Source organism: Macaca fascicularis, chromosome 17 (assembly GCF_037993035.2).
Source record: "Macaca fascicularis isolate 582-1 chromosome 17, T2T-MFA8v1.1".
In the NCBI taxonomy this organism is placed as follows: domain Eukaryota; kingdom Metazoa; phylum Chordata; class Mammalia; order Primates; family Cercopithecidae; genus Macaca; species Macaca fascicularis.
In genome coordinates, this window is record NC_088391.1 from 19,787,202 (window position 1) to 19,802,517 (window position 15,316).

At 41.8% G+C, this 15,316-nt stretch overlaps 1 protein-coding gene and 1 long non-coding RNA gene across 2 annotated transcripts in view; both read right to left on the reverse strand.

Moving 5' to 3' along the window:
* Positions 1 to 15,316, reverse strand: part of FOXO1 (forkhead box O1) — a 339,803-nt gene that overhangs the window by 57,851 nt on the left and 266,636 nt on the right. The gene's annotated exons all lie outside the window — the stretch shown is intronic.
* LOC102122378 (uncharacterized) lies at positions 5,435 to 15,189 on the reverse strand. Its single transcript, XR_001486350.4, has 3 exons — positions 11,195 to 15,189; positions 7,365 to 7,459; positions 5,435 to 5,977 (listed from the first exon to the last, which is right to left on the reverse strand). It is a non-coding gene; the product is annotated as an uncharacterized lncRNA (long non-coding RNA).

Here is a 15,316-nt window from a genome sequence, read left to right on the forward strand (position 1 = left end):
ACTCCTCCAACCACTGTCCTCTGTGTGCCGCGTCCTCTCCGCTGCAGTCATGCACATGCCATCATGGCCCGTGGCCACCATCCTCCTCCTTGACACTCTAGAAGCTGCTCTGTCTGAGCGAGGCAGCAGAATTTACAACAGGATGTGGTTATTGGCGCTGCACAGATATGTGAGGGGAGCCTAGACGTCCGGTGTATTTATTCAGCAGGGTGGCTAAGGACCTTCTCTGTGCCAGTCACCAGGCTAGATGAGAGGATGTGACAGGGAGCAAGAAGCCCGTGGAGCCTGGGCTGCCAGCCCACTCATGACCCTAGGAGTCCTCGCACAAGATCAAGGAGACCTGAAATAAACAGCCAGAAACAAACCCTCAGATGATACAGTCAGCCAGCAGCCTCAGCTTCAGAGGCAAGGTAGGAAACGGCCATGAAGATGTTCTTCAGCCCAGACAGATGTGGGTAGGAGGCTGGCTGTATCACCTCGAAGCTGTGGGATCTTGGACAGTTTACGGGGTCGTTCCAAGGGCCAATTTTCTCATCTGTGGAGTGGAAACAGACTCCCTTCAGAGGCCCCCTGTGAGCAGCAGAGAATGACTGTGAGGTGTGTGACGCGCTTGACGAGCACCGTCTGTCAGGATTATGATGGCAGCACTGAAGTGCTTTCTGTTTCTATTCTGACCTACAACGGTGCCTCCTTCTGTCACCAAGTATAGGTAAGAGTTGGGAGAAGAATGGCAGACTCCTCCGGTGGCTCCCACGGGGTTCCCGCAGGGAGGCAGCCGGCAGCAGATGTAAGGAAGCCCTGCCGGTCAGACGCTTGGAGAAGGAACGAGATGTTGCCAGCACCACTCACGGGGTTTGCAAATAAACTGTCACCTCTCAGCTCTCACCAGTGTGCGGCTGTGACAGACAGGTTCATGTGTGTGCAACACCCTCTTCCCTGCCACCCCCAACTTGAACACTTTCTGTTGAAAAATGCCAGGCTGCGCAGCTTTCAAGTAGATGGAGGAATCTGTGAGCATCAGGCCTTCCCGGCAGGGGAGTGAGGACAGCCGGTGCCTGCGTCCTTAGCCTGATTGTCGGCTGAATTGCGGAATTTGCAGCAAGGTTTCTAAGGATCGCCAGCCTGGGTGGTTCAAACTGGCAAGGTCCAGTGCCCATGCATGGAGCCCAAGCTACCTGCCAGTTTGATGACAGTCAGGTTTGTAGGGCTCCATCTTGGAATTTTAGGCCAGAGAGAAAAGGTCGGAGCCCCTCTCTGTGGTACCTTTGGGGAAAGCCAGAAACAAGGATGTCAAGAAGAGTTCAGAGTTTTGAGCTGGAAGGTATCTCAAAAATCGGGTAGTCCAGTCATTTTCACATGTCCACTTTTACAGGAAAAACTTTGTTTATCTCAAATATAATCATATTATAAACTTAATATGTATTTTTAAAAAGAAAAAATATGCTCTTCTGTGTTGCTCGACAGGGATGCTATTGAACATTCCAGAAAGAATTTGTTTTGTGGAACAGTCCTGTTGTACAAAATATTTAGTATTCCTGGCCCCCATCCCCAATATCAGTGGTGCCCCCTCCGCCACCTCAAGTGACTGAAACTAAAAAGCGCCACATATTCCTCCATGCCCTCTGTGGTTACCATTCCCACTGGGAACTCATCTAATTAAGTGGGGATGCAAGGGAGAGGGCAGCCACTGAGCCTGAGATGGCGCCCTTGAACCTGGCCTTTGCAGAGCATCCCCTCTAAAAACCACCGTGGAGTTGCCTGACAACACCGGAAGCAGCACATTCTCACTGTATTGCCTGGAATAAGCCCTTTAGCCTCTGGGGGCCTCCATTTTCTCCTCTGCAAAACAGAAATGATAATCCTTGCCTATTCCATAGCACTTTTGTGGAGACCAAATGAGGCCTTGCGCACAGCATACTTTGTAAACTCCCGAGCCCTTGCTGATGTACAGCATCCTTCATCATATTACTCTCCTGTGTATATAAAGACACTGTTATCCAAGTCTTTTGAAAAGACTTACCATGGAAACCAAATAATAAAAGCAAAAAGCTCAGTCATAAGGCTTTCACTGAAACCTGCTTCTATTCGCATCCGTTGCACACACAGCCCCTGGAGACAACGGCTGTGCTCCACTCCCACTGAGACACCTACTTCGGCTTTTGTTAGCTGCCAAGACAGTCAACCAACCTCGACCTGCAGCAGAGGCTCAGCCGGCACAACTGGGAAGCCCACAACTTAGAGAAAACTGCTTAGTGGGCCTCAGTCCTTTCCCTGCTACCCAAATGGTGCTTTTGACTTGAAAATATATCAGGAAAAAAGTTATGAACAGACATTTCACCCAACTTCACACCTGTACCAGATCCAGATGTCACCATTTTGACAATGTCTGCATCATTTTCAGTGTTTTGACAGGTTGGAACCTAATTCGTTAACAAAAGTTGAGATTTTCATTGAAAGGAGAATCAAGATGACATCACATCATTGAGGTCTCTCTTTCCCCTGGATTATTTGAAAAGTAGTCCTCAAGTCATAAAAGAAAAGGCTGTGCAGGTATGTTTTTCAGAATGAATGCAGGCAAAAAAGTCCATTTTAACTTCACTGTAAGCTACAGCCAATGTTTTTCCAAGTTCCAAATCTTAGTAGGTGAAATAGCTGGGTTTATTTCTTTCTTTTCCTCTGTTCCTCATTCCTGTGTTCGTGGTATGCATTACCCTGAAATGAGAGTCCTTCTAACATTCCCAAGTAAGCCCCAGGAGCCAGGTGGAATTGCTTTAGTAGGCTTAGGATCAGCTTTGCAGGATAAAATCTCACAATATGTCCACTTACTCCCAACCCTTGGCCATTGTTTTCTCTAGTTTGGCTAAATACAACTTATGGTTCAAAGAGAAAATGCATGGCGTGGTTTTGCTGGCTTCCTCAAAATATCCAAGGGATTCCACATGGGTAAATCTAATATAAATAAGAAGGAGATGATTCCATTTCTCCGTAAACATGCCTGGGCTAAAGATACATGGAAAGGGTACCTGGCTTGAAACATTCTACTTTCTCCACTTCAGAAAAAAAATAGCATGAACAAATAAAGCGGATCCAAAACACTAGCCCAGGATCACCAAACACAAAGGAGGAAAATACTGAAATGGCAAAAGAAAACGTAAGTGAAACTTTCCATCTTCATTCACACTGGGGAGCACAGAGAAGCTAAACCAGTAACTGAATTTTTAAGGATCATGTGTGGCTTTATTGTCATCCCTGGCAGTAGAGGTCAGGCCATCTTACCCACTGACCTGGAGCAGCTGCACTTTGGCTGTGTTCGTCTTTGCTGGTGTATCTCAGTTTGTTGCCAAGGAAAAATGAAATAGAAGCCCAGGAGCAAAAGGTCAATAATGGCAGCAGAAGAAAGGAAACCTGTTAAATTGTCTCTGCCTCTCCATCACCTTTGCTTCTTTTTGAACACTTACTCTTCTAGACCAGACGCTTGTGCGAATAAAGGCCTATTATATAAGCAATTCAAAAACGATACAGGGGCAAGTTTTCCCATGATAAATGTCGATTAACCCATAATGGGCAGTGCACCTTCAAACGGAGGATCTGGGTGCTAAGCAGCAATACAGCTAGTTAGTAAGCACATGACTCCTCATTCAGTCGAACCAGCTTTGCCACTTGCTTTCTGTGTGACATGGGACAAGTCAATCTCTTTAATTTTCAGATTTGGCATTCGTCTAATGGGATTAATAACTATGACTATCTCATGATTTTTGTGTGCCTTAAAGAAATGATCCAGATAAACTCTTAACACATTGCCTGGTACAAAATTCTTACAAATGTTAGTCATTGTTATTGTTTTTGTTAGAGATTTGAAAATATGCCATATGAGAGGCAAGTGAAATACCTTCTCTAAACCGCTTCACTCCACAATTCTGCATTACTCACAGCTACGCAGCGCTCACCAGTTACAGTGCTTAATTCAAATTTTAAAATTTCTGTTCCCATTGCTTAGGCACCATTAAATCTGACAGAGTTGGAATTCCTCTGGGTACCTCGCCAGGCCCCTGCCTGCATCCAGACCCACCTGGATATTGCATGGATATAAAGAGCACAGCCTGGAGTTTTCACCTGCAAAGAAACAGTCTCACTCCGGCCAGTACTGCCTACGCGAAAAGCTGGCCAGTCTCTAAGAGAAATACTTTGTCTCAGAGAGCAGGCACAAGGCTGTTCCACAGACTCCCTATCCAAGAGGAACTTCCTGGTGGTGAACCATACAGTGTGCTCAGATTTACACACTAGGCGTACCTGATGTCCAAATTAAAGGCAGCCTGTAGCATTCAGGATGACACCAATAAAGGGGGTGGCAGCAGCATCCCAGAGCATTGAAACTGCCAAAGGATTATAAATCATTCTACTGTAAAGACACACGCACACATATGTTTATTGCAGCACTATTCACAATAGCAAAGACTTGGAACCAACCCAAATGCCCATCAATGACAGACTGGAAAAAGAAAATGTGGCACATATACACCATGGAATACTATGCAGCCATAAAAAAGAATGAGTTCATGTCCTTTGCAGGGACATGGATGAAGCTGGAAACCATCATTCTCAGCAGATTAAAACAGGACCAGAAAACCAAGCACCACATGTGGGAGTTGAATAATGAGAATACATAGACACAGGGAGGGGAACATCACACACCGGGGCCTATTGAGGGGTGGGGGGCAAGGGGAGGGAGAGAATTAGGATAAATACCTAATGTATGCAGGGCTTAAAACCTAGGTGATGGGTTGATGTTGCAGCAAACCATATGGCACATGTATACCTATGCAACAAACCTGCACATTCTGCACATGTATCCCAGAACTTAAACTAAAATAAAAAATAAAAAATATACACATATGCAAACCAGTACAGGAGAAAGAAAGAAAGAAAGAAAGAAAGAAAGAAAGAAAGAAAGAAAGAAAGAAAGAAAGAAAGAAAGAAAGAAAGAAAGGAAGGAAGGAAGGAAGGAAGGAAGGAAGGAAGGAAGGAAGGAAGGAAGGAAGGAAGGAAGGAAGGAAGGAAGGAAGGAAAAAGAAAGGAAAGGAAAGGAAAAGAAAAGAAAAGAAAGAGAAAGAGAAAGAGAAAGAAAGAAAGGAGAGAGAGAGAGGAAGGAAGGAAGGAAGAGAAAGGAAAGAAGGAAAGAAGGAAGGAAGGAAAGAGAGAGAAAGAAAGAAAGAAAGAAAGAAAGAAAGAAAGAAAGAAAGAAAGAAAGAAAGAAAGAAAGAAAGAGAGAGAGAGAGAATGCCATCCATGGGCTAAGGGACGTATGCAAGTCTGAAGAGAAGCACTCACTGATGTAGGGTACCAGGACAGTGCCCAAGTAGCGCTGATGGAGGCAGGCACAAAACAAGATGTCTTGCCTTCCTCCATCTCCCACAGATGGAATCTCTTTGCTCTAACAGGGTTGTTGTGGGTCTGCTACATTATCCAGTTTTTACATTTACTTTTATTTGTGAGACTGAGTTGGTAGTGTCATTTACCCACTCAGAATAAGGAAATGTGAAATTCCCACTTACAACCAAAACTTTTTGGCTGGGTATAGAGCAAGAAATCTGTCCATCCATCAGCAACTCCATCCAATCAGTCAGTGCATCAAAGCAGGAGAGTAGTTGAAAAAGCTCCAATAAGATGATGAGTTAATGAACGCACTTTGCTGCTTCTTCCCCTGAACCAAATTCTGAGATACCCTGGGAGCAAAAAGAAATGTGGTGAACCCCAAAACCCAGTGTTACTGCTGTGAGACTCACCTGAGAACACAGAAGGTGGCTGGGTTGCTATGCGGACACGGCATCCTAGGCTGGAGGAGGGTCAGGCCACCGATGAGAATGGAGGCCAGGGAGAGCTGTCAGTCTCTGCCCTTTTCTTTCCTCAGCATGAACCTGGGAAGATCCGTATCCGCCCATCATCTAAATGCAGCAATGCCAGCCCAGCCCAGTGCCTGCTGGAAATGAAGGGACACATTGGAGCAGCTCAAAGCAGAGTTAAGAAGTTCTCTGAGAAGCAAAGTCACCCTGTTATGGAAAAGGTACAAACAGAGAAGGGGTCCCTAATACAGTTCCAAGGCAATATGATTCAGGAGGAAAAATGAGTCATTAAACAAGAACAGCAGCTCATTTAACAATGTCTGCCAGAGGGAGCAGATATCATGGACACAGAAAAAGAACCTAAAAGAAAAGAAGCCCTATAGTCCCAATGATTTTGGAGGCTGAGGCAGGAGGATTCCTTGAGGCTAGGAGTTTGAGACCAGCCTGGGCAATATAGGGAGACTCCATCTCTACAAAAAATAAAGAATATAACAGGAATTGTACAAATGTAAATGAGTTGAACTCACCAATCAGATTAGATTTTTTTTTTTAGATTTTTTTATTTATACAGCATTATGCATTTGCAGGGCACCCTTTTAATAATCATTAAAAATGTAATAAAGATAATCAGAAAAAACTGAACCAAAAATAAGCCAACATAATTAATTGTCACACAAAGATTTGTAAGAAACATAATAATAGACAAAGAGGAATATGAAAAATTGGTAAAACACTCAAGAAGAATATGAAGATAAATGAATATCTATGTACTTAACAATGTGGTCTCAAAACATAAAACAAATCTGAAGAGAATGCAATAAGATAACTGTGGTTAGATTTTAATAAGCCCCTTTCAGGAACTGATGGAGCAAAGAGACAAATAAAAGTAGAGAAATATAAATAGTTGTTAAGCTCAAGTGTTAGGTATATACACTTCTGCACGAAAGAAAGAAAACATTCTTTTAAAACAATCATGAAATCATGAAATGTTCACCAAAATCTGCCATTTACAATCTTACAAAGGAACCTCAATAAATTTCCTAAAGTCATACACACTGTGCTCTTTGAATATCAGGAATAATTTATGCCAGAAAATTAGATAACCTAGAACAGTGGCTCCCAACATTTTTGGCACCATGGAAGACAATTTTTCCATGAACCAGGGTTGGGGGATGGTTTCAGGATGATTCAAGGGCATTACATTTATTGTGTACTTCATTTCTATTATGATTACATTGTAATATATAATGAAATAATTATACAATTCACCATAATGTAGAACAAGTGGGAGCCCTGAGCTTGTTTTCGTGCAACTAGACGGTGCCATCCGGGGATGATGGGAGACAGTGACAGATCATCAGGCATTAGATTCTCATAAGGAGTGCCCAGCCTAGATGCCTGGCATGCACTGTTCACAAAAGAGTTCGCGCTCCTAATCTAATGCTGCCACTGATCTGACAGGAGGCGGAGCTCAGGCAGTAAGGCGAGAGATGGGAGCAGCTGTAAATACAGATGAAACTTTACCTGCTCTCCCAGCACTCATTTCCTGCTGTGTGGTCCAGTTCCTAACAGGCGATAGTCCAGTACTGGTCCATGGCCCAGGGGTTGGGACCCCTGACCTAGAAGAAATGGGCAAATTATTTGAAACACACAAATTACCTAAACTAACTCAAGAGGACAGAAAATATCAGCAGACCCATAACAAGAAATTGAATCAGTAATCAAAAAAATATCCAACAAAAAAAAATGTTCTACACCAGAAGGCTTACTGGTGAATTCTACTGAACATTTTAAAAAGAATTAACATCAGTCTTTTTCAAACTCTTCCAAATGCTTGAAGAGGAAGAACACTCCCTAAGCCATTGTATAAGGCCAGCATTACTCTAATACCAAAGTCAAAGACACTACAAGAAAAGAAAACTACAGACCAATAATCCTTTATGAATATAAATACAAAACTCCTCAACAAATTAAACAGAGTCTTCACTTAAGGTCATGGATAGGTTATTGGAAACTGTAACTTTTAAGCAAAATGACATATAGCAAGTCCAATAATGCTTCCTGTTCTATTTCATTTTATGTTAATTTTAATGAAAAAAACCTGTTTTTGTTTTAGGTAATTTTGCTTAAAGTCACGGTTTCCAAGGACGTGTTGATGATGTTGAGAAGTTACTGTACTAGCAAGCAGAGTTCAGCAGCATGTTGAAAGGATTACACACAATGACTAAATGGGATTTATCCCAGGAATGGAAGGGTGGTCCAACATATAAAAAACTAACCAATAATAAATAATTATCAAAATCCCAATGGCATTTGTTGCATAAACAGAAAAACTCATTCTAAAATTCATATGGAATTTCAAGGGACCCCAATTAGCTGAAAGTATGCTGAAAAAGAAGAACAAAGTTGAAGAACTCATACTTCTCAATATAAAAACTTGATTGACATAGCTTCAGTAATCCAAACAATTTGGTACTAGCATAAGGATAGACATGTAGACCAATGGAGTAGAATTGAGAGCCTAGAAATAAACTCTCACATCTATGGCCAATTTATTGTTGATCATCCAATGGGGAAAGAACAGGTTCTTCAAAAACTGCTACTCCAAAAACTGGATATTCACATGCAAAAGAATAAAGTTGGACCCTTCCCTTACACCATATACAGACATTAACTGAAAATGGACCAAGCACCTAAACGTAAGAGCTAAAACGATAAAACTCTTAGAAAAAAAAAAAAAAAACATAGGGACAAATCTTCATGGCCTTGGATTTGGCAATGATTTCTTAAATATGACACTAAAAGTATAAGTAACAAAAGAAAAAGAATGACAAACTGGATTTGATGAAAATTTAAAACTTTTGTTCATCAAAGGACACTATCAACAGAATGAAAAGACAATCCACTGATGGGAGAAAATATTTACAAATCACATATTTAAAAGGTCTAATATCTAGAATATATAAAGAACTCCTATAACTCAACAACTAATAGACAACCCATTGTAAAAAAAAAGAAAAAAAAAAAAAAAAAAAGGAAAAAGACCTGAGTAGACATCTCTGCAAAGAAGACATACAAATAGCCAGTAAGCACATGAAAAGATCTTTAACATCATTAGCCATTACGGAAATGCAAATCATAACCACAATGAGATACCACTTAATACCTACTAGGATGGCTATAATTGAAAACACACACACACACACACACACACACACACACAGAAAGAGAGAGAAAATAGCATGTGGACAATAATGTGAAGAAATTGGAACCCTCCTACATTTCTGGTAGGGATGTAAAACTGTGTAGGCATTGCAGAAAACAGTTGGCAATTCCTACAAAAAAAAAAAATGTAGAATTATCATGTGGCCCAGCAATTGAACTCTTAAATATATACCCCAAAAAACTGAAAACAGGAATTCAAACAAATATGTGAACACCAATGTTCAAGGCAACATTATTCACAGTAGTCCAAAGGTGGAAACAACCAAGGTATCCATCAACAGATGAATAGATAAACAAAACGTGATATACACATACAATGGAATATTATTTCATCATGAAAAGATATGAAGTTCCGATACATGCTACAACATGGATGAACCTTGTAAACATTATTCCAAGTGAAATAGGCCAGACACAAGAGAACAAATATTGTATGATACCACTTATATGAAATATCTACAATAAGCCAATACGTAGAGACAGAAAGTATATTAGAGGTTACCTGGGGCCAAGGGAAAGCAAGAATAGAGGGTAATTGCTCAACAGGGGTAGAATTTCTGGTTGGGTGATGAAAATGTTTTGATGATGGTTGCACAACATTTTGAATGTAAATAATGCCACTGAATTGTACACTTAAAATGGTTAAGATGGCAAATGTTGTCTTATCTGTTTTAGCACACACACAAACACACCTTCAAATAACCAAGCAAATGAGAAGAAAATACTTATTAGGAAGCCAAGAAGTGGGAAAAAAGAAATAACTAGAGGAAATTCAGACAATGGAATTGTCAGTCATTGAATTTAAATTAACTATTTAACTATGCTTAATATGTTTGCAGACATTTTTTTTTCTTTTTCTTTTTCTTTTTTTTTTTTTTTTTGAGACAGAGTCTCACTCTATTGCCCAAGCTGGAGTGCAGTGGCGCAATCTTGGCTCACTGCAACTTCTGCCTCCTGGGTTCAAGAAATTCTCATGCCTCAGCCTCTCAAGTAACTGGGACTACAGGCTCCTGCCACCATGCCCAGCTAATTTTTGTATTTTTAGTACAGATGAACCGAAATATACCTGTAATGACAATAAATGCAAACCAATTAAACACTCCATTTGAAAGACTGAGAAATCAAGCCAAACTCAACTATACACTGCTGACAAAAGACTCACCTTAAATATAAAGAAATAGAAATGCTGAAAGTAAAAGGATGACAAAGATATATCATACAAATCCTAACCCAAAGAAAGCTGATGTAGCTATACTAATATTAGATAGTGTAGACTTTAAGGCAAGAAGCACTCCTAGAAATAGAGACACTTCATAAGTGTAAAAGCTTCTACCAAGAAGATATAGCAATTTTAAATTTCTAAGCACTTAACATCATAGACTCAAAACATATAAAACAAAAAGACAAAACTAAAAAAAAGTAAAAATGCATAATCTTTGTGGAGTATTTTAATACATTAATATATTTAATATATTTCTCAAAGCAGACATAAAGTCAATATATAAAATATATGAACCACACAATAACCTAACTGAGATATATTAGTCACTACAGCCCAAAATTAAATAATATGCACTCTTTTGAAATTTGCATGAGAAACTTACCAAAACAGAACATATCCTAGTCCATACCCTGGGAACATTTCAAAAGGCTGAAATCTTACAGTGTCTATTCTTTAATCAATAACAGAAAGGTAATTAGAAAATCTGTCAATGCTTGGAAATTAAGCACCACAAATGCTTGGACATTAAGCACTACACGTACACAGTCCAAACACTATACAGCCTCCAAAGATATACATATCTAAGGACTCATACAATGAATTAGAGTGGCTGTCAGTGGAGAGAGAATAGTAAATAAGGAAATTAAAAAAAATAAAATGTAACCAACAGACAGGCCATGCACAGCATGATAATTTTGGTGACTCATGACCCCAAAAGTATGTTGAATTCAACCCTGTACACCTGAGGTCAAAAATTAAATAAATAAATAATTTTATAAAGAACTTCTAGAAATCAGAAAATCTAAATTCTAGCATATTCCAAATATACTGTCAATTCCACGTCTTTGGGCTTCATGTTTGGTATCTACAGAGAATGCATACTAATATTAACGAACAGTCTTTGTACCTCATACGTCAATTCAACAAGCAGCCATTGAATTTGTTATGTGGCAGACACTGCACCAGTTGGTGGGGACACAGTTCCAGCTCTCAAGAGTCTTATTCCTCAAGGGCGCTGACGTCATACAAAGCAAAAGGAGGAAATTTTGTAAGAACAACCACAAAGCAAAATTGCACAGAAGCCACGGGTTACACAACGAAGTTCCAGGTATTTGATAACTGATTTTGACCTGGCTGAGGAGGACCTACCTTTTTTTTTGAGACAGGGTCTCACCTTGTCACCCAGGTTGGAATGCAGTGGTGCAGTCATGATTCACTGCAGCCTCCACCTCCCTGGGCTAAGTTGATCCTCCTACCTCAGCCCCCCAAGTAGCTGAGACTACAGGCACACACCACCATGCCCAGCTAACTACAGGCACACATCACCATGCCCGGCCAATTCAGTATTGTAACTTTTGCATTTTTGTTTCACCATGTTGCCTAGGCTGCTCTCAAACTCCTGGTCTCAGGCGATTCACCGGCCTTGGCCTCCCAAAGTGCTGGGATTACAGGCATGAGCCACCGCGACCAGCCAGGACCTATCTTTTGATCCTGGGAATGCTATGCAACATGTGAGCTCCTTCAGGGCAGGGGCAAAGGATTTTTGATTCTGCAATTCCAGTGTTTAGCCAAACAAGAGCGTATTACGTTTTTGTTGAATGAATGAATGTAGAATGGATGTCAGTTTGAGCTAGTATTCCATGTTCTATATTTCTACATCAAGACCCAGGTATAGAAAGAACTGGGACCTGTGACTGGAGGCAGACTTTACTGCATCCACAAGCAGGTAAACATCCTTCAGTGCTGAACTCGAGACAATGTCCAACCCCACACGCAGTCATAATTCCAGGGCTTACATCAGAGTACTGGAAAATTTCATTATCTGTCGGCCAACTGTGAATCAAATGCACACAATGCTGAGAAAGAACCACCCATCATAAAACCTTAAAGAATAACCTGCTTTCCAATGCATATGCAGGAATAAATGAGCACCTACCAGAGTGCTCGCTGACAATATGAGCAGGACGATACCCTCCCAGTAAGGTTCTTGGAAGAATGACATGAAATGTTCAAAGGCCCAACAATTAGAGGTGCTCAATAAATATTTGCTATTAAATACACAGTGGGTATTCTGTAAATATGAGTTTTTCTTCTCCCTCCTTTCTCCCACTCTTCCACCTTTCCAAGAGAGGTAGGTAACCATGAAATAGAGAAATACTTTGAGGAATTTTCCTGCACAATTCTAGGTATACTGAACTGCAGAAAAACATAGCCGCTGTTGTAGCATCGAAAGGCCAGGGATAGTGGGTGCCACAGGGGGATTCTGGAAGAAGGAAATACTAGATATGGGGAAAGAACCATCTGTCTCTGCAAAAGGCCCCAACTTACCTTCAAAAACTTATTTTCCATTAGTCCTTTGCCCAAACTTAACAACAGATATTTATATAAAACTGCCTATGTGCTAGGCACTTTTCTAAGTGCTTTACACGGATTCCTAACAACAGTCCAATTAAATAAGTACCATTATCATCCCCATTTTATAGATGCAGATGCTAAGAACTAGAAGGATGAAGAAGTCCAGAGGGTCTCAAAACTGCTCGGGATTTATATCAGTACCTCTAGGAAATCCTCCAGGATTAGGCAAAGTAGCTAAGAAAAAAAAGAAAATTGAGGACTGACAAGAAGACCAAAGGTGGAACCCTGAGAAACAACAGCTACATTTATGGGACAGAAGGAGGAAGAATTGACCTCAGGGTGTGGTGTGAGAGGTAGTAGGAGAGCCAAGGCAGGGTGCTGTCTTGGCCATTCAGGGAAGGGTGTTCAAATAACGAGGTCACATCAACCATTTCAGGAAGGTATTGGGAAGTGTTTGCTGGGATTGGCAATTAGCAGGTCACTGACAACTTGGTTGAGAAGAGTTTTAGTGTTGTGCTGGGGAAAGAATAATGGCCTCATCCTCAAATCCCTTGTAAGACCCTTGAAAGAATCTCTCTCTCTCTCTCTCTCTCTCTCTCTCTCTCTCTCTCTCACGCGCATGCTCTCTTTCTCTCTCTCTCTGCATCTGTTCCCTTTGACCAGGCTTATACATAGTAAGTGCTCATTTTGCTGGTTTTGCCATTGCTGATAAAGATAATGACATGCTACTATTGCTGTTATGAAGTCAAGAGCAAAAGATGGTGTGTATGTGAGTTGAGATTTCGAAAATATGGGTGCAGGAGGCAATTACCCCTCAATTTCAGTTAGGTAGGAAAGGGGTCAGGAAGACAGAGCTTCCTTCATTGCAGAGAGATGACCACAGGATGCCCCATAGTCAGTGACCAACTCTACTTAGCCAGAGAGAGAAACTGCAGTTCTCAGACAGTAAATGCAGTTGCCCCTTCTTATGGAGACTCAGCTGCCAGAAACAAAGGTGAGTGTTCAAGGTCACTGTGAACCCCGGGCCCACCCTTGAAATACTGTCCATTTGTCTGCCTCTAGTCCTTTTTTGGCTCCTGAAGTCCAATCATTCTTTGCCCTTTTAACCACTCTGGTGTGTCTTGGAGAAAACACAGTTCTTCGTGGTCTGCCAGTAGTCGAGGGAGGAATCTGAAAGCTGACTGTTTCTCCCACAGCTTCAGGAGCATTAAAACTTCAAAAGAAGAACTATTTATGCTGTCATTACCGCAGCGGTCACTTCTGCAGGATTTCTTTCTCTGATGCAGCACTGGTTGGACAGGCTTGGCTCACGGCCCGCCGAGAGGGGAGAGGAGGGCGTTGCAGAGACACTGAGTCATCCTACCTCCTCCACGCCCTCCGCAGCTGCCCCTCACTGCACTTCCTCCTCCTCCTCAAGCTAAAGGTCAGCTCTCATGCTCATGCCAAGTTTTGAGAAACACACATACGCCAAAAAAAAAAAAAAAAAGGCTTCAGAGAGGGTACATTTTTTAACATGAAAAGAAATAAGGAAAGCCTCCTTCAAAAATAAATGTAAAAATAAGTAACTCTTCCCCCACACTACTTAATAACTCCAGAATGATAAAAATTTTCCAATTGTGAATATGTAAGGAATAAAATAAAAGGAATGAATGCCCCACTGTGTTAATGCAGGCCTCTTTAAAATGATTCTAATTTCTTCCAGAAGGCTCTGGAGGGTAGATTGCAAGGTTTGTCTTAATATAGAATTATTCCCTTCTCTCTACATGTCTTTAGAACCAGTGTGAACATCGTGATATTTTACAGTTGGCAACCTGTACATCGCTGCTCAAAAATCCTGCATTCCAAGGGCTACAATCATGCATTGTGCATTTGAAATGCCTGTTGCTAAGAACAAATATCAACCCCAGGACGACCCCACTCAGCAGATCCAGCCAACTCCCGCACAGAGCTGTTTCCCGACCTCTGGTCAGAGACAGGAAGCCCATTGGACCTCAGGCCCAGGCAAGTGCGGAGGGTTCCTAGGCAGGTGAGGTGGTAAAACATTGACGACTAGCTCTCTGTCTCTCTTCAGGATAACGTCTGCCTCCCACCCTTCCTGGTCCCAGCTTAGGCATCTATGCAACCCTTTTATATGCATTGCCAGGAGGCCTGTGAAGTAGATTCGACAGAGGTTTTACAGCATTGTTCCTATTTAACTGATCAAGGACTGAGCCTCGTAGTTTAACAACATGAAGTTGTACCGGAACGACTAAGCAGTTGCTGGAGTAAAACCCTCAGCTTCCAAATCGCACCCCCATTAAATTCACTTCCAGCCCCGTTGTACCCTCTTTCCCCATGAGGCCTCCCCAGTGGTGCTGAAAACAGGGACTGACCTGGTTGCAGCTGGAGGCTGGGGTCCTGTTCTTCACATGTTGCCACGCTGCCCTCGAAGGCCAACTGCCCCGTGGGCACTGTCCGTCTGCAGATCACTCGCTGTCGACACTCAGACCTCCATCTCACGGCAGGGTTGCCCGTGTCCACACCTCCCGCTTCTCCCATGCCACTTACAGCCTGTTTCAGATTAGTTTTAATTTTCTGGAGATTTTCCAAACTCTCCTCAGCCAAACAATCAGGGAGAGGGAGAGGCCTGGCGCCGGGCAAAGGAACAGAGCCCTTCCCGCCCTGGAGCTGCCTC